This window comes from Galeopterus variegatus, unplaced genomic scaffold, assembly GCF_000696425.1.
Source record: "Galeopterus variegatus unplaced genomic scaffold, G_variegatus-3.0.2 Scaffold967, whole genome shotgun sequence".
Lineage (NCBI taxonomy): Eukaryota > Metazoa > Chordata > Mammalia > Dermoptera > Cynocephalidae > Galeopterus > Galeopterus variegatus.
In genome coordinates this window covers 198,519-219,072 of record NW_007727078.1, presented here as the reverse complement: position 1 = coordinate 219,072, position 20,554 = coordinate 198,519, and positions in this window count along the sequence as shown.

The window sequence follows — 20,554 nt, the reverse complement described above, 5'->3', positions numbered from 1 at the left end:
CATCCATTTGTATGATCTTCAAATAAAAAAGCTAATTTTACCAAATGGGAGCATCAATATAAATATACAGACACATAAAATAAAAGGGTATGGAGAGATATTCTCTTTCTCTCTCTCTCTCCATCTCTTATACATTCTCTGGGAACATTGCATTTATATCAATTGAAAGAATTAATATTTAATTGAACTACAACATAATTATACCCAGCAAGCCATAAATAGTATATGTAGAAAAGTACTGGAAATAACTACGATGGGTTTTCTATAGGAATTGATACGACTACTAGAAATTCTAATGTGCTGGCCAGGTCAAGAGCATATTTTATTGTTATTGTCATCGTGGTGTTGGTACTTGTAATTGTCTATCAATATTCTCACTAGTCACTAGGTTAGAAAGTGTTGACTCCTTTTAATAGGGATATAAATGCTATTTTTAAAGAGAATTTTCAGTCTCATTCTGCAACTGTTTATTTTTTAATTTTTAATTTTTAAATTTTATTGGTTATGCATTTCATGGGGTACAAAGCAATGACTATTACCACTCGTGCTCAAGATGTGATGGCCAGATCAATACTATGCCCGTTACCACAAATTGTGATTATTCCTTGTGTCCCCCACCCACTTAATCCCTGATCTCTCTCCCATTCCCCCTCTTTCCACCCCTTTCTGCAACCCTAAGGTGTGCTCTCTCCCTCTGCAAGTCCAACACATCACTGTGGTCTTTCTTTCCTTCCTTCTTTCTCTCTTATCTCCCACTTATGTGTGAGGACATGCATTATTTTTCTCTCTGTGCCTGGCTTATTTCACTCAACATAATTTTCTCCAAGCTCATCCTTGTTGGTGTGAATGGCAGAATTTCATTCTTTTCTATGGCAGAGTAGTATTCCGTGGTGTATATATACCACATTTTCCTTATCCAATCATCCATCAATGGGCATTTAGGTTGGTTCTATATCTCGGCTATTGTAAACAGAGCTGTGATGAACGTGGGAGTGCAGGTATCCCTTCAACTTGATGATTTCCATTCCTTTGTGTATAAACCTAGAAGCAGGATTGCTGGATCATATGGTAGGTCTATCTGTAGTTGTTTGAAAAACCTCCATACTGTTTTCCATAGTGGCTGTACTAATTTACAGTCCCACCAACAGTGTAGGAGCATTGCCTTCTCTCCACACCCTCGTCAGCATTTGTTATTCTCCATCTTTTCGATTACAGCCAATCTAACTGGGCTGAGGTGATATATCTCAATGTGGTTTTAATTTGCATTTCCCTAATGACTAGTGATGTTGAGCATTTTTTCATGTACCTGTTGGCCATTCGTATGTCTTCCTTTGAAAAATTTCTCTTCAGCTACTTAGCCCATTTTTTAATTGGGTTATTTGGTTTTTTACTGTGTAATTGCTTGAGTTCCTTGTACATTGTGGATATCAATCTCTTGTTGGATGCATGGTTAGCAAAAATTTTCTCCCCCTCTGTAGGTTGTTGTTTCACTCTGTTGATTGTTTCTTTTGTTGTGCAGAAGCTTTTTAGTTTGATATAGTCCCATTAGTTTATTTTTTCTTTTATTGCTTGTGCTTTGGGGCTCTTGTTCATTAAGCCTGTGCCCAGACCTAGTTCCTGAAGTGTTTCCCTTATATTTTCCCTTAGCAGTTTACAGTGTCAGATCTTATACTTAAGACTTTAATCTGTTGTGAGTTGGTTTTGGAATATGGTGAGAGGTGCATGTCTAGTTTCATTCTTCTGCATATGGATTTCCAATTTTTCCAGCACCACTTATTGAAGAGGCAGCCTTTCCCCCAGTGTATGTTTTTGTTGCCTTTGTCAAATATCAATTAGCTGTAAGTCTGTGGGTTGATTTCTGGGTTTTCTATTCTGTTCCACTGGTCTGAGTATCTATTTTTATGGTAGTACCATGCTGTTTCAGTTACTAAACTCTGTAGTATAACTTGAAGTCAGGTAGTGTTATGCCTCTGACTTTATTTTTATTTTGCTCAGGATTGCTTTGGCTATTCAGGATCTTTTGTTGTTCCATAGTAATGTTAGGATTTTTTTTTAATCTCTGTGAAGAATGTCATTGGTATTTTGATGGGGATTGCATTGAGCCTGTAGGTTACTTTTGGTAGTATGAACAATTTCACAATGTTAATTCTTCCAATCCAAGAGCATGGAATGTCTTTTCATCTTTTTGTGTCTTCTTTAATTTCTTTCAGTAGTGGTGGTTTGTAGTTCTCATTGTAGTGATCTTTCACCTCTTTGGTTAAATCGATTTCTAGGTTTTTTTTTGTTGTTGTTGACTATTGTAAATGAGCTTACTTTCTTGATTTCTCTGTTTGCTCATTATTGGAGAATATAAATACAACTCATTTGGGGGCATTGATTTTGTGTCCTACAACATTACTGAAATTATTAGCCAGCTCTAAAAGTTTTTTGATAGAGTCTTTTGGTTTTTCTATATATAGGATCATGTCATCTGCAAATAAGGACAGTTTAACTGTCTTTTCCAGTCTGGATGCTCTTTATTTCTTTCTCTTGCCTGATTGCTCTGGTTAGTACCTCCAGTACTATGTTAAAGAAAAGTGGTGAGAGAATTGTTAAGTGTTAATAATTCTTTTCTTAAAAACAAAATATAAGAGGCCATCATATGTGTCAAATGTTGTGGGGACTATAAAATATATAAAATAAGCAAGACATATGTTTTCATCTTCTTGGGATTTTGCCAAGGATTGAATCGTGAAAATGCGGAGTTGGAAGTCCAAAAGTTACAAATCATTTGTGTCTCACTTGGGAAGTGTCATGCGTCAGCCTGTTAAAATAATTCTTCCTGTATGATTACAAAAACCCTCTCTAAGCACATATCCTGTGTTGACTCCAGTAATAAGGTGATTGTGGGTGAAAACCTATTGTAATAATTTGACTAATAGTATATGTTATTGCCTTGGGTCTTAAAACCAAGTTGTACATGACGAAAACCTACATTTCCCCACAATTTTTTATTCTTGTTTGCTGGCTCTGGCCAAAATGCAGAATTTGTATCTGTCAATCTAAATCCAAGTCATATAGAGTCAGTGATAAATTGGATGCTAAGAAAAATCAGAAATGGGATACTTATGCTATTTCAGAAACCAATTTCTGAGAGTTTTTCAATTCTGAAAATAAAACTGATGTAAAGGATGATAATATCTATGCTGCCAGGTTCTATTGCTGTCTGATTAGTTTGAAAAATTAAATCGAGTTTGGGTTCTTTTGGAAACAAAGCTGGGTGCATTTACCATAAGCATGGCTAATTTCTACACTCTGTGATACTACAAGACTTACAGGCCTGGTGGAAAGGAAAGGAAAGAGAAACCAACAGAACTGGGAAGCACCTGGATGAGCCTCTTATCTTGGTAAGACTCAGAACAAAAGACTGGGAGAAACACAGCATTTCTGCCATGCTCTGCTTGGTAGCTATGGCAATAAGTACAAGGACTTGTCTTAGAACATCATTTTCAAAGAACATATTCAGGTTACTGTATTTGCTAAAATTGGTATCACTGATCCATAATTAAAGTGCTGCTTTAGTGAGTAGTCACCTTATTCATCAAAGACTGCAAAGAATTGGAGGAAGAATGGAAGACAACTATTATTCTATTCATTCCACAAAGACATATAACTAGCAACATTTCTGACTCAAAGGAGAGTAAAACTTGATAAAAGAGCAGAATGGGAATCAGCAGCAATCATTCTTCATTGTATAACGGTTCAGAAACAAAGCAACTGGAAATCCATCCAAGTTCCAACTCAGCTGTGAGAATGAGCACACCCATCAGAATGGCTAAAAGACAGACTGGTGAGGATGTGTAGCAACAGGAATTCTCAAGGTCTGCTGATAAGAGTGTAAATGATACAGTTTGGAAAACTGGCTGCATCTATTAAAGCAGATATACATATTACTTCTGATGTCACTACGTCCCTTTTTGGTTAACCCAATAGAAATGTGCACATATATTCTTAAACAGACATGGAGAAGAATATTCATAGCAGTACTGTTTGTGGTGGTACTTGACAGTTTTTGAACATAACCAGAGTGATTTTAGGCAAGGCCAAGCACAAAATGGCCACCAATCCCTGCACCCTTTTCCTTATGAGAAGCCTCAAGACTTCTGTGAAATAGAAACCCTTCTGGCTTCCACAATGGTGCAATTTTCCACCTCAGCTGCATCAGTCAGGTGGGGCTTCTGCACTAGCATAATGCTCCTCCTCGATTGCATCAGCCAGCCCTGGTGCCCTACAGCCTATATAAGCTCTCCCACCCCGACTCCTGGTGCTGCTCTCCATTTTGAGTGCAGCCCAGCAGATTCTTTTCCTTTAATAAAGCTTGACCGGTACCCAGCGTTTTGGCTCACTTTCTTTCAGTACTGAATTAGAAATTACCCAAAAGTCTATCAACAATAGAATGTATCAACCAATTATGACATATTTATATAATAGAATACAGCATTGCAGCAGCATTGAGAATAAACTATGTAGTTATACACAAAAATATGAAAGGAACTCACAAACATATTGTTGCTAAAATGTTTTATTAATTTAAATAGTGTAGGTTTTTATTTCCTCCACTACTTTACATCTCCAAGTGATAAGGAGCGGTCATGCTCTTTTACTTGCCTGTAATGCTGCCAACTGGGCTAATTGTGGAGCTAGGGCTGGGTCTGGAGCTCACAGACCCCTCCAGCCTGTTCATAGACTGGGTCACAAACCCTTCATACGCCAGGCTGGGTCACCAGACCCCTCACATGCAGGTCTATGAGCTAGGTAACCAGCAAACAGGTCCTTGGAATCTGTAGGTTTGAGAGTATGGCTATGCATGGCAGACGCCTGAGGCAGTAAAACGCCAGCCTTGGTCACAGCGTCACAGCACTGCACATGTGCACTAACTCCACCCCCCCTGAATTTGCTTACAAAGAATGCACCACACCACCCCCAATCACCCCTAAGGCCAGGGGGCCAGATTAAATTATTCTATTTTCCCAAAAATCCACCCCTTCAGGTTCCCTCACTGTACAATCTATGTGTTCAAAATTTTCTGTGATGTTCTCTTAGTGAGGATAAATTACCCTTACATTTACATAACCTATTGTCTGTTCAATATGCCTTAAGGCTTGTAGTTCTGTCCTTTTAACTATAAGCCACATGTCCAGTTAGTAGTCACCATTGGTGTGATCCTCCATGCGGATCCTGCAGTCATACTGATGGGAAGTTCAATGCACATTCAGTAGGCTGACACATTGATCACACGACTCTGGTGCAGTGCCTGCAGTCAGAACACTATGGGCAAAAAGGCAGAAGAATTATTGGTACCAATAGGGGAAGTTCTAGCCCCTCTGGTAAGATACATGCTAGTTTGCCATCCTGAGAAAGGATGGTTGCAGGAATAGATATCTTACTCGGCTTATAATACCATACTTTATCTGTTAACACTTTTGGGTCTGTAGGTTCTACATATAACAGTATAGGGGAACTCATAATTGGCTATAATGATAACACAAATGTACCCTTTAGAATAGAGCATTTATCTGTTCCAGGCCATGTTACTTTTATTCGCGGAGGCCAGGTACTTGTCACCCAAGGTGAAACTTGCAAGGCTTCCTCCAATTCTTTTCCCCAAGGCCGTATTAAACCTACCCAGCATATTTGGGGGGCTTTTATTCTCCAAGGCCATTCCCACTGTACTGTCTGTCTCTGTTGCAAACAGGTTGGGGCCAGCAAGAGAATATTTCCATTCTTGCCATATCCTGGCTTCAAAAGCTTATCTTTAGTAGTGATTTGCAGCTGTATAGGTGCTGCAGCCCTATGCAACAGAGCTTCCACCAGAGAGGGTCTGCCCTTGCAAGGTCTCTCATTTAGAATCCTGACTGTCAGCCATAACCACTGTGTCTACCCCTTCAGGGATGGGGGTTGGGTAGATAGACTTAGTCCCTTTTAAAAACGGCCATTGTACCGTTCAATCTTTCCCTCTGCCTAGGGATGATATGGCACAGGAAACTTCCACTGAATGGACAACTAAGAGGCCCACCTCTGAACCCCATGTCCAGTAAAGTGGGTTCCATTATCACTCTCTATAACTACAGGCCGACCATACATAGCTGTAAGGCTATTCAATGCCTTCACAATGTTTACCTGGTCTGGAGCCTTACAAGGCCATACAAACAGAAGACCAGTAGCTGTGTCAACAGCTGTGAAGATGTATCTGAAATTCTCTGACCTTGGCAGTGGTCTGACAAAATCCACTTGCCAAAGAGTCAGGGGCACCCTTCCTCAAGTTATTTGCCCGTCTGTATGGGGCACCCGCTGGGGGGTGTGGACTCTTCTGAGTACATACTGGACAAGCACAACAGGCATTCACTACATCTTCCCATTTTATAGGCAAGACCCATCTTTAAGCCGCCATCCACATGGTTTTGCTGCCAGCATGCTGCATTTGTCGATGGAACCACTGGTCTACATCAGTAGCTGGGGCTACTTAGTCAAGGCATCAGCTTCATCATTTCCTGGACTGGCTAGGGGGAAATATTCTGTGACATAAAAAAGGGTTACTTCTTTCTCATGCCCCAATTCCCATAACTCTTTCTACATGGCTTGTCCCCACAGGGGTTGGTAGCCTACCATCCACTGTTGATACTTCCAAATAGATATCCAAAGGGTTAAACCTTTGTACACAGCCCAGCTGTCAGTACAGATGGTTAATGGTCCAGGCTCATTTTTTATCACCATCCACACTGCTCTCAATTCAGCTCATTGACTGCTTTGCCCTGTGCCATTTTCATACCACATGGTATCTCTTAAGGGCTGGACAGCAACAGCTGTCTACGATGCTGAAAGGCCTATGCTGGAGCCATCTGTATACCAAGCTTGCTCTGTAATAGGTCCCTGTCCCTCATGGAAAGGTGCAGTCTCCACCTCCATGCATTAACATTTGTGTCAAAGTTTCCTCCACAACCTCTACTGGGCCTAGTATAGTTTGCAACTCTTTGGACAGAGGACTCACTGACACAGTACTCCTTTGCTCTATATATGCTCCCCATTTAGACCAAGTGGGAGTCTGAGCTATACCCATTCTAGGGTTGGTTGCCCATGTGCATATCCAACCTATTATGGGGTATGTCATCCTCACTAGGACTTTGGCAGTTCCTGTGATAGCTTCAGGGGCTATCAAGGCAGAATACACAGCTGCTAACTCCTTCTCTATTAGGGTATAATGCACTTCAGCACCCTTCCATAGCTGAGACCAGAATCCTACAGGTGTTTGGAATCGGTCTTGTCTCTGCCACAAACCCCATCCTAACCCCTCCTGGGTTATATGTACCATTAACTAAAACAACTTAGTGGGTTCAGCCACTGATAAAGCCTGCACTCACTGTATTGCCCTTTTTGTAGCCCAGTAAGTTTGGTCTACTTCCTCAGTCCAATCCCAGAGAGCTCCTTTGGGACAGTGGGCATGCCATTTGAGCCATATGGGGTACAAAAGTTCTCCAATACCCCAGAAGTCCCAACTATGTCTACAGCTGAGCTAACATTGTGGGTCAATGGTATGCTTGTATCTTATCTATAATAGCTTCTGGGATGACCCTCCTCTTACCCGATCAGACCACTCCCAGGAATTTGATTGACAACCCAGGTCCTTGCACTTTGGCTGTGCTCACGGTCCACCCACATTGTTCCAAATGACTAAGCAGCGTTGGAGCTGCTGGGGTTAAATCTGCAAGAGAATCAGAGGTTAGTAACATATCAACAATGTAGTGAAAAATTGTAACCGTGCTGGGTCTAGTCCACTTGGCTAGGTCCCCAGCCACCAAACCATGACAGATGGTTGGGCTATTGTAAAGTAAGGCAAATCATAACTAAAGCCAAAATGTTTCATTATTTTAGTTATACTAAGTTTCCATTTATATTGTCAGAGCTAGGGCTCAGACCCTCCAAAACCATTACACAGACTTGGTCACTAGACCCCTCACACACAGGTCTATGAGCTAGGTAACAGGCAAACAGGTCCTTGGAACCCATAGTTTGGAGAGCATAACCATGCGTGGTGGATGCCTGACACCAACTACACCAATTGTCAGGCTAGGGCTGGATCACAGACCCCTCAAGCCCGTTCACGGACTGGGTCACAAACCCTTCACACACCAGGCTAGGTCCTCAGACCCCTCACATGCCAGGCTGGGTCCCCAGACCCCTCACACACAGGTCTATGAGCTAGGTAACTGGCAAAAAGGTCCTCTGAAGCCATAGGTTGGAGAGCATGGCCACACAAGCAGAGGCTGCCAAGCCATGCAGCCGCACAAGCACACTAACTCCACATGCGCACAGCTCGTTTACAAAGAATGCTCCGCACCACCCCCAACTGTCCCTAAGGTGAGGGGGCCTGATTAAATTATTCTATTTTCCCAACAGGAGCCATCTGAATAGCTAATGTTAATGTGCCTCAAATCAATTCCTGCACTCTTCTTAGAGAACTCCTGGTGAGAGTACAGAAGTGCTACTTATTAAGCACCAATACTAAACACTGTGCTAGGTGCTAGACAAAGGTGTAGTATCATTTCTGTGAAAGTTCTTTCAGACTCGGAAGGGACAAATTAAAACAAAGCAGACTGGCAGGAGCACAGAGGAGAGCTCCTAACTTTGACTCAAGAGCTTTCACTGGTTCCAGACATCACTTAGTGGACAAAGATTAAGGTGTCATGACTGATTGCACATGAAATAGTTGTAAAACACTGACTTCCTTAATACTTTTCTCCAGTGGCTAATCTATTTATTGCTAATTTGTCTTAGTCATCCTCCACTTTGGAAATATATAAAATAGTATAACTTTATAAATATATCTTTATTTACAAAGCTTCTAAGTAGCATCAATTTACTATTAGGACCATGTTATGGGTTGAATTGTGTCCACTGCCACCAGATTCTTGTACTAACGTCCTAACCTTCGGCACCTAAGTATGTGACCTTATTTGCTTATAGAATCATTGCAGGTGTACTTAGTTAAGATAAGATGAGGTCATACTAGAGTAGGGTGGGTCCCTAATCTAACATGACTGGTATCCTTATAAAAGAGGCAAATTTAGGCACAGATGTGCACAGAGATAACACCATGTAAAGGTGAAGGAAGAGATGGGAGAGATACTTCTACAAGAAAAACAAACAAACAAAAAAAACCCCAAAAAACCCCCAACAAACAAAAAACAAAACAAAAAACACCAAAATGATTTCCAGCAATCCACAATAAGCTAGATGAGAGGCATGAAACATTCTCTCTTACCATCCACAGAAGGAACCAACTCTGCCAACATCTTGATCTTGTACTTCTAGCCCCTGGAACTATAAGATAATAAATTTCTCTTGTTTAAGCCACCCAGCTCAAGGTACTTAGCTACAGCAGCCCTAGCAAACAAATGCAGATTATGAAAAAAAAAAAAATTAGTAGAAAATACTTTAGTAATAGCAGTGCCGTGTTCTTATTATGGTGGGTTTATGTGAGGCAGTGAGTATTCCTTCTTTCTGTGGAAGCTGCTGCTGTAACATATTATAATAAAGGTCCTATAGAAGTTCTTATGATATATGGAAAGGAGCATTAAAAATTTGTTAAGAGCATGAGCTTGTATTTAGTATTAAATCCCTGTCCATGACTGCATAGCCGTGTAGGTTGGGACAAGCAATCTGAGATTCAGTTTCTTCAGACTTGAAAATGATATGTAATGCCTACAACAGAGTTATAAAAATTATATAGCATGATAAGTGATTGACACATAAAAAGTAATCAATAAATGGTAATTATATTAAATTCATACAGTAATCTCCCCCTTATCTGCTGTTTAGTTTTCCACAGTTTCAGTCACCCTCAGCTGCAGTAAATATTAAGTGGAAAATTTCAGAAATAAACAATTCATAAGTTTTAAGTTGTGTGCCATTTTGAGTTGCATGATGAAATCTTGCGTCATCTTGCTCTGTCTGCCTGGGATGTGAATTATTTTCCTTTGCCCAGCATATCCATGCTGTCTACACTATTCACCCATCGGTCACTTAGTAGCCTTCACAGTTATCAGATCAACTGTTGTGGGTATTCAGTGCTTGTATTCAAGTAACCCTTATTTTATTTAATAATGACATTAAAGTGCAGAGTGTTGATGCTGACATACTGTTATAATTGTTCTATTTCATTATTAGTTACTGTTGTTAATCTCTTACTATGCCTAATTGATAAATGAAACATTATCATAGGTCAATAAGCATAGGAAAAAACATAGTGTATATAGGGTTTGATACTATCTGGGATTTTAGGCATCTACTGGGGTCTTGGAATATATCCCCGTGGATAAGAGGGGACTATTGTAGTCCTAAGTGATATGAAAGACTTCAAATCCTAAAGATGAAATCCTCCCTGTATTAGTCCATTTCTGTTGCTTATAACAGAATACATGGAACTGAGTACTTTGTAAGAAAACAAAATTTATTGCTTACAGTTTCAAAGGCTGTGAAGTCCAAAGTCCAGGAAACACATCTGGTGAGGGTCTTGGTGGTGGTGACAGTGTCTCAGGAGTCTCACATGGCAGAAAGTGGAGGAGCAGAGACAGTGCTCCTCATGCACTCTCCTTTTAAAGCCCTCAGAAGCACGCACCTGACCACCATTATTAATCCATGCCCTATAGCATGTTTCTACAATCTAATCACCTTTTCAAGGCCCCACCTTTCAATTACCATAATAGGATTTCCCACCCTCAACAGTTACAGTGGGGATTAAGTTTTGGGGAGAAATTCAATCCAAGGCATTCCACCCTGGCCCCCACAAAACTCATGTCCTTTTCACTTAAAATACATTCATTTCATGCCCAAAGTCTTAACTTGTTTCAACTCAAAAGTCTAAAGTTTAAAGTCCCACATGTGAAATCAAGTTATCTACTTCCAAGGTACAATGGTGGGACAAACATACGGTACATATTTCTGTTCAAAAAGGGAGAAATAGGCCAAAAGAAAGGGGTAACAGGTTTTAAACAAGTCCCAAACCCAACAGGGCAGGCATAAAATATCAAAGCTGGTGAATTATGTACCTTGACTTCATGTTCCAAGTCCTTTGCATGCTGACATGGGGGCTGTGTCCCAAAGTCCTCAGGCAGTTCTGCTCCTATGGCTTTCCTGGTCTGAGATCATGCTTCAGCTCTTGCAGGCTGGCTTGCACGCTGGTAGCTCCACAGGTGTAAGGTCGCCATGGTGATCCCACTCTCACAGCTTCACTAGGTATGGCGCTGATGGAGTTTCTCTTCTGCAACTCTGACCCCACGTTTCCACTTGGTATTGCTCTAGTGAAGGTTGAGTAGCTCTGATCCATGGTGCCCCCCATCCCCGGGATGACCCCAGGGTGGGGTCATGGGGAGGCCACCACCTCTGCTTCTGCTGGACCTGTAAACTGCTGCTGTCATTGCTGAGGACTGAGCTCACATCATCCACCAATGGCTCCAGGGATCTTTCCCAGTTACCTTAGCATGGGCCTGTGTGTGAGAGGTCTGGTGACCCAGTCTGTACAACAGGCTTGAAGGATTTGTGAGCCCTAGCCCTGAAACATTTGGCTTTAATTATGAAATGCCTAGATTTACAGTCTGTGACCTGGTCCGTACAATGGGTTTGAAGAGTCTGTGGGCCCTAACCCCTAGCCCTGACAATACAAATGGAAAACTTAGTGTAACTAAAATAATGAAACGTTTTGGCTTTAGTTTTGAATTGCTTTAACAATACAATTGGCATAGCCACACAATTAGCATATGCAAAGCTAGGGCTAGGGCTCACAGACCCTTCAAGCCCATTGTACAGACTGGGTCACAAAACCCTGAGCTAGGTAATATGAAAAGATCCTGGGAGCCATGGGTAAAAAATTAACAGGCTTTTATTCAGAGCTAGGTACAGCCATCCTAGTGGCCTCCCAGAGCATCCTGAGAAGCACCATGTATAAGAGCCATTAGTCCTTTATACTTATGTCCATAACCCAGGACACCTGGGTGCACATGCACAATTACATCAGACAATAACCAAGGAACACCTGGGCACAAGTGCCTATGTACATCAAGTGCTTGGCAAGATTCTGAACATCTGAGGGGCCCTGACCATTTTCCTATATTTTCCCAGCACAGACCCCTCATGTGCCAGGTCCATGCTCTAGGTAATTGGGAAAGATCCCAGGAGCCATTGGCAGAGGACACGAGCTCAGTCTTCAGCAATGGTGTCAGCAGCAGTGTTGGTGAGGTGGCCTCCTAGAGGGTCCCGAGGGCCCTGGCAAACAGCCTCCAACAGAAGTAGAGGCCTCCCTGTGGGCCCCCCCGGGGGGCATCCTGGGGGCAGGGGACACTGTGGATCAGAGCCATTTGTCCTTTATACTTAAATCCAATAATCCAGGACACCTGGGCACACATGCACAATTACGTTAGACAACCAAGGAACACCTGGGTGCACGTGCATATTTACATCAAATGCTTGTCAAGATTCTGAACATCTGAGAGGCCCTGACCATTTTCCTTCACTTTCCTTACAGGGTGAAAGCTCCCAAGCCTTTAGAGCTCTGGCATTCTGTGAGCCTGCAGACCTAACACCACATGGATGCCACCAAGGCTTCTGGATTATATTTTCCAAAGCTGTCTGTCCAGCCACACCTGGGGCCTATTTAACCAAGGCTGGAGCAGCCAAAGCAGCTGGGGTGCTGGTGCTGGAAGCAGCTTTCTGAGGTGGCCCTGGGCAGTGGCTTACGGAGGGCACCCCAGGCCTATTCCCCGAGACCATTCTGTCTCCCTAGGCTTTTGGGCCTGTGGAAAGCTATTTGACGACTCCAGTTGTCAGGTTCAGGCAATAGCTACACTAATTGTCTTGTTAGGGCTATTGTATTGTCAAAGCAATTCACAACTAAAGCCAAAACGTTTCATTATTTTAGTTATAGTAAGTTTCCATTTGTATTGTCAGGGCTAGGGGTTAGGGCCCACAGACCCTCTAAACCCATTGTACAGGCTGGGTCATGAAACCCTTCACATGCCAGGCTGGGTCACCAGACCCTTCACATGCAGGTCCATGCTAGGTTATTGGGAAAGGTCCCAGGAGCCGTTGGCAGATGACACAAGCTCAGTCCTCAACTTCTTCAGCAGCAGCAGCTTACAGCAATAATAGCAGCAGAAGCAGCAGCGGCAGTAGGCTTTTAGGGCATCCCAGGGGCACTGGCGACAACAGCTTGCAGCAACAGCCTCCAGCAGCAGTAGTGGCCTCCCTGTGGCCCCCCAAGGGCATCTAAGGGGCAGGGGGCCCCATGGATCCGAGCCACTCATCCTTTATACTTAAGTCAACCCAGGACACCTGGGTGCACATGCACAATTACATTAGACAATAACCAAGGAACACCTGGGAGCACATGCATATTTACATCAAATGCTCGACAAGATTCTGAACATCTGAGTGGCCCTTACCATTTTCCTTCACTTTCCCAACAGCCTGTAATGCAAAGTTGGCCCAAGAGGCTTCTGCAATGCCTTCAGGACCTTTTCCCCCTTCTGTTGATAATCCCTTTCTTTTGTACTAATCTTCTTAGCACCACTGCCTTTTTCTCCTGAAATGCTTTCTGCTTCTCTACCGCATGGCTTTATATCATGCCTTTGCTGCCATTAACTCAGCATAGGCTGTTACAAGTAGCCATTGCAGCTTCTCGAATACTTTTTTGCTTAGAAATTTCTTCTGCCAAATACTCTGGGTCAGCACCTTTAAGTTTCACATTCTATAAAACTTCTGGGCATGAGCAGAATGCAGCCAAGTTTCTTGACAGTTCATAGCAAGGATTTGATCTTTGCCCCAGTTTCCAACAAACTCCTTCTTATTTCTATCTGTGGCCTCCTTAGAATAGTCTTCACAGTCCCTATTTCCATAAGCATTCTGGTCACAACCATTTGGCCAGTCTCTAAAATATTCCAAACTTTCTCTGGTTTTCTTGACTTCTAAATGTTCAACAGCATCTAGGCTTTTTCTAGCCTGTTCTTCTAAATTCTTCCAGCCTCTCCTCTACACCCACTTCAAAAGCTGTTTCCACATTTTCCAGTATTTGTTATAAGCAATGCCCCACTTCTCTTATACCAATTTTTTATACTAGTCCTTTTCTGTTGTTTGTGAAAAAATATCAGGAACTGGGTATTTTATAAAGAAAATAAAATTTATTACAGTTTCAGAGGCTGGGAAGTAAAAAGTCCAGGTAACACATCTGGTGAGGGTCTTGGTGGTGGTGACAGTGACCTAGGAGTCTCACATGTTAAAAAATGGCAGAGCAGAGAGAGACTTCCTCATGTATTCTCCTTTTAAAGCCCTCAGAACCATGCCCCTGACCACCATTATTAACCCATTCATGACAGCATGGTGCTACAGTCTAATCACCTTTTCAAGGCCCCACCTTTCAAATACCATAATAAGATTTCCCACCCTCAACATTTACAGTGGGGATTAAGTTTTGGGAGGACATTCAACCTAAGGCACTCCCCAAATTGATTTATAGGCTTGACAATATCTCAACCAAAATTTTAACTGGGATATTCATAGAACTTGAGAAGTTGAATCTAGAATTGATCTCAAAAAGCATGTAGGATAGCCAAGATACTTGTAAAGAAAAAAATGAGGGGAAACTTGCCACACTGGGTTCCAAGAATTATTACAAAATCTATGAGGGTACTTCAAAAAGCTTGTGGAAAAATTGAATTAAAAGATAGTAACAAATCCTTTCATGAACTTTTTGGCAAATACATGAGAGACAAATATGTCAATGGAACAGAGAAAAGAGTTCAGAAATAGACACCCATAGGTATAGAATAGAGGTATATCACAAAAGCAACATTGTGAGGAAAGGAAGGACTGTTTAATATATGGAGATGAAAAATGACTATCTATTTAAAAATGAAACTGGCTCCTCACCTCACAGCATGCATAAAAAAAAATTCAAATCAAACTTTAAAACTTCTAAAGAAAATATAGGTGAATGTCTTTTTGACCTTAAGATGGGAAAGGCTTTTAGAAATAACCTATAAATAGTACTACCCAGTAACGAATAGATATATTCTATTCTAAGTCTTCAGATTGAAGACTTCCCATCTCAAATATAGTTATGTCCAGAACCAGTTCAGTTTATACCTTCTGCAGTACCAAGCTATTAGAATCACTAAATTAGGTAAAGAAAAAAATGAATGTAAGTATATTTAAGAAACAATTTAGGTTTTAGAAGCAATGTCAGAGTATTTTGTATTTCTATTGAGATAGGAGAAAACACATCTCTGAGTTTCAAACCACTCCTCAAGGTCTCAGACCCTCTCCTCTAGGCTCTCCCGTAGAAGAGAGTCATTGTTGCTTATTGCACCTATTTTTGATACCAAACACAGGGAGATTGAGAGTAGGAGGGCAGATTTATGCAAATACAATGGCTGAGCATGCTCAGTAGAGAAAATTTATCCAGACTTACATAATCCTAATGGCAGAGCATCCTCAGTAAAGCAGAATTTATCCTGTGAATGGCCTTCCACTGGAGGAAGTAGAGAGCACTGAATATTCTTGACTATATTCAGTCCATGTGGTGAAATTTCACCAATGAGTATTCACTAAAAGAAACCAACTGAGCATGTGAAGCACTAGGTTACATAACTGGGAACCATCCCCTTATCTGAATATTTATTAGATAGCACAAATATGTATTAGACAGCAAAACTATAAAAGTTGAATCCTCGTAGAAGGTGTTGGTTGCTCACTTTCCCTGGGACCAACCCACACGTCACTGGAGAGGTGTGTATGCTTTACTTTTGTATTAAACTTGTTTTTAGCAGGCAACTGCTCACTCTCTTGAGCCAGCCTGCACTCTCTACTAAACTTTAAGGGTGTGTTTCTGACTTTTGTACTAAGCTTAGTGTGGGCCCTGCTCAGTCTCTGGAGTTAGACTGCACTTTTCTTGCAATGTCTATATTTCTTATTCTCTGTATTCAACCTGTTTTTGACTCTGCTCTTGAATTCTTTCCTGTGATGGAGTCAAGAACCTGGTAAGAGGATGGGGTGGGTTGAGGCTGGCTATCAGGCCTCCCCAGACTCTGTCCTCCAGTATTACTATTAATAAGTCTTCCAGGAGACACAGTGGCCCCTGTTTGCCGGGCTTTGTCAATGCAGCCATGTGCTCAGGAACCAACTTGAGCCAACTAGGGTCCTCTTTCCCTGCCTGATCCTGGACCATTAAACATGGTAAGTGGATTTTTTCGGCTTTTGGGTAACCATTCCTGGCTTCAGGGGGATGCCACCACTTTTACACTGCCCCTGATTGCATCAGTCATCAGCCTGTGGTTAGCCATTCTTGGTTGTGGGTAGCCATTCCCAGCTTTGAGCTTGGTCCTAAGACACTGGGACCCAAAGAAAACCATGTGGGCCATGATAGAACTGGCCATTGTGTCAGTGGATCTCCAACCATGATGTCCCAATTGCATCAGGTTATCAGGACAGATGATGAATTAATACAGCAGATTAGGCTGCATGCTCTGGAGAACCCAGGATTTTATTTCAGCATCCCCTCTTTAGACTTTGCGCATCTTCTTCTCTGCATTGATCATGGTTGTCAGCTTTGCGTTTCTTCCCACTTTTATTGCATATGTCAAACTTCTTTCTCTCAAAAACTTAGGTTGGCTTGTCTCCATAGCAAATATATTATTGTCCAATTGATTTCCAAGATTTTTACCCATTAGTCTGCTTAATAAGACATGTTTTGTGGGGCTGTTGGAACAGTTCAGAAAGGAAAACCTATGCCTTAGTCAAAGCATATCAGTACTTATAAAAGTTGAATAAAATTTTTAAGTCTTTTGTAATTAGTAAAATTTAAATATTTAGAATGGGTCTTAACTAGAATGAGAACCTGCCAATTGAGTGTTTATAAGTTCCCCACTTCTCATAATAATCTGCACCTCCGGAAGTACGGGCAATATTTCTCATGTGTTCTCCAAGTGCTAACAACTAACCTGAGAACCTTATCAGTATTTATGTCCACAATAGAGAGAAAATGCTCCTGATCTTTTTTCTGCTGCTTGTGTAGTGAAAAGGAATGGAGACATTTTAGGAGACCCTCTCCTTTCTATGTTCTTTTGCCTATGTCTCATCCCCTAGCTATACTGAATCGCGTGTGCTTTGCATCCTTCCTCGCCTCTTCTGTCATATTCCTTTCCCAGGAGAAGGAGGATACCACAGGTCCTCACAGTAGGATGCCATCAGGAACTTCGAGGTGTTAATGCACACCTCCCTCAAGGGACAGGAGGGAGTTCCACCCCTCATCAGTCTGCCTTTAACATCTCTGTTATCTTTCTTAGGAGACATGGGTTACTGGGAATGGACCAGGAATCCCTTGCACCCCTGTCGCGTTTTGGTACCCTAATCAGATATGGGAAAATCCTTCTCTGACATCCTGGTGGATTCCACCAGGATGCATTTTAGGTGACTGGAAAAAGTTCCAGTTTGAAATTTTAAAGAAAATCTAGTTTATTACTACAATATGGCTTGGCCCCAGTATAAGCTAGGTACCCAAGAGATTTGGCCTAAAAATGGAACTTCAAATTTTAATACGATTTTACAGTTGATTTTGCTTGCCAAAGAGAGGAAAATGGGGTGAAGTATTTTATGTACAAATTTTTATGAAGCTATATCGAGACTCTGGATTGAAAGAACATAAAATATCTTTGGCTCATGACCCAACCGCACCCCCATAATTGAGTTCTGACATTTTAGGTGACCCACTATTGGGAGCTGTTCCAGGGCAGCCTCAGCATCTGGTGGCTCAGCTGGTACCGGCTGCACCTATTTCTTGGCCATCGGCACCACCATCTTCTCCAGATGGTTCAGCTCAATCTCTGAGGGGGGGCATTAGCTTACATGTCCAAGTTCTGCCTCAAGCACCGTAGATACTCCTCCACCTTACCCTACTCGCCCTAATGCATCTCCTCTACTACCTGAGGAAGTATGCCCTGCTAGTGCAACTAGGAGCGGAGCTTCTTACCAGCCCCCTAAGGTTAATTGTTGCCTTCTGCAGGAGGTGATGGAAATGGAGAGACCATCAGAGCTTATGTGTCTTTCTCTACATCTGATCTGGCACTATGCAAAGAGAAATTCGGGTGGTTTTCAGAGGACCCAGGGAGGTTTACAGAAGAATTCATTAAATTAACCATGACTTATGATTTGATCTGGCAGGACTTACAAGTCCTCTTATCTACCTGTCATGGAGGTGAGGAGAAACAGAATAGTAGGGGCTTCCCAAGAACACGCAGACAGCTTAGCTGCCCGATATGAAGGCCGTGCTGTTTCCTGGGCAGGAGAGAATGCTGTCCCAGAGACAGATGCACAGTGGGACTATGGATCTGCCTATTTAGAATGTAGAAACCATATGATAACATGCATAATAGAGGGAATGAGAAAATGTATAGTTAAACAGTAAATTATGACCAGGTGAGTGAGGTCACCCAAGGGAAAGATGAAAACTTGGCCATACTTCAAGGCCACTTAGTGGAGGCAATTAGGAAGTACAGTAATACAGACCCTAATTCTTTTGAAGGGCAAGCCCTCCTAGGTATGCATTTTGTCACTCAGTCAGCTCCTGACATCCAGCAGAAACTTCAAAAGGCTGCTGCAGGGCCCCAAACCCCAATGAGTCAATTGCTGGACATGGCTTTTGGAGCATATAATAACAGAGACCTGGCTGAGGAGGCTGTAAGGGCCCAGAGAGGTAGACAGAGGACACAAATGTTATCAGTAGCCTTAAGTTCCTTGCCCCCTCTGGGTCACCCACCTCAAGGCTCCAATTATGGAAAAGGCCCTGGAAGGCCAAGGCCTAACTAAAGACCCAAAAGGTATATGCTACAGGTGTAGCAAAACTGGTCACTGGAAGGCCAGCTATACCTGGCAAGCTGAGGAGGGACCATCGAGACCCTGCCCCATATGTAAGAAGAAGGGCCACTGGATGGCGTATTGCTCCCGGGCCCAAAGTGAGCCTGAGACTCCTGAACCTGTGGTGGCTGAGAGAGAGAGTGACTGACAGGACCCCAAGACTCTTGATGGCTCCTCCTGGACATCTGACCACCTCTCCAGATGAGCCTGGGGTAATCCTAGCTGTAGAGGGTAAGAATGTCAAATTCCTAATTGATAGGGGAGCCCCTAACTCTGCTTTAACTCATCACTCTGGTCTCCTTTCCTCTCAAACCTGCGTAGTAATGGGAGTAAATGGGAAACCTTGGCTTAAAAGATTTACATTCCCACTTGATTGTTCTTTAGAAAAGTTTACTTTCACCCACCATTTTTTGGCTATACCTGAATCTCCTATCCCTTTGATGGGGAGGGACTTGCTAGCTTGGCTAGAGGCTGCCCTCCATCTAGCCAGAATAATCACCCTGGGGAAAAAAGAGCCACTATTAATATATTTATATACAGCTTTGACAGCAGTAACAACTACTAATAAGATACCAGCACACATATTGTCACAGGTAGATGCCTAGGTATGGAACACTGGAATACTGGAAAAGGCTCTAAACATGCCACCTGTTCAAATTACCCTGAACCACCACTTATCCTTGTAAAAAGCAGTATCCAACTAAACCAGAGGCAAAACAAAGTCTATAACCTATAACAAATTTCTTAAATATGGATTACTAACACCTTGTCAATCTCCATGTAGCACTCCAATTCTTCCAGTAAAGAAGCCCAGTGGAAATATTGATTTGTACAAGATCTGTGAGCCATTAATGACGATGTAGTGCCCTTGTACCCTCTTGTGCCTAGCCCATACATGATTCTGTCTCAAGTTCCTAATGCAACTGAGTGGTTCATGGTGCTGGACTTAAAGGACACATTCTTTTGCATCCCTTTGTGTTCTAATTCCCAGTACCTTTTTGCATTTGAGTGGACAAGCCCCAAGACTCAGATAATCACTCAGCTCACATGGACACTACTGCCTTGAATTCAGGGACAGCCCACATATATTTGTGAGTGCTTAAGCCAAAGAGCTCAGACAGTTACAATTAGAAGATGGGATTCTACTACAGTATGTGAATGACCTGCTGATATGCAGTCCCACCAAGGAGGACTCGGATAAAAATACAGGAAAAGTGCTAAACTTTCTGGGCAAACATGGTTGCTGTGTCTTTCCACAAAAGGTCCAAATGTCTGCCCAAAAGGTCAAATATCTAGAGTATTTACTAACACCAGGGACCCAGATGTTGACCTATCAGGCTAGGGCCCACAAACGCTTCAAACCCATTGTACAGACTGGGCCACAGACCCCTCATATGCCTGGCTGGGCCACCACACCCCTCAAATACAGCTGCATGAGCTAGGTAATTGGGAAAGATCCCGGGAGCAACCAGCAAGGTTGCCAACATGAGCTAGGTCCTCAGCTTTCTCAGCGTCAGCAGTAGCTAACAGCAGCTTACAGCAGATCCAGCAGCAGCCGCTAGCAGCAGTAACAGCCTCCCTGAGAGCCCCCCCCCCCCCACCCGGGGGGGACCCCGGG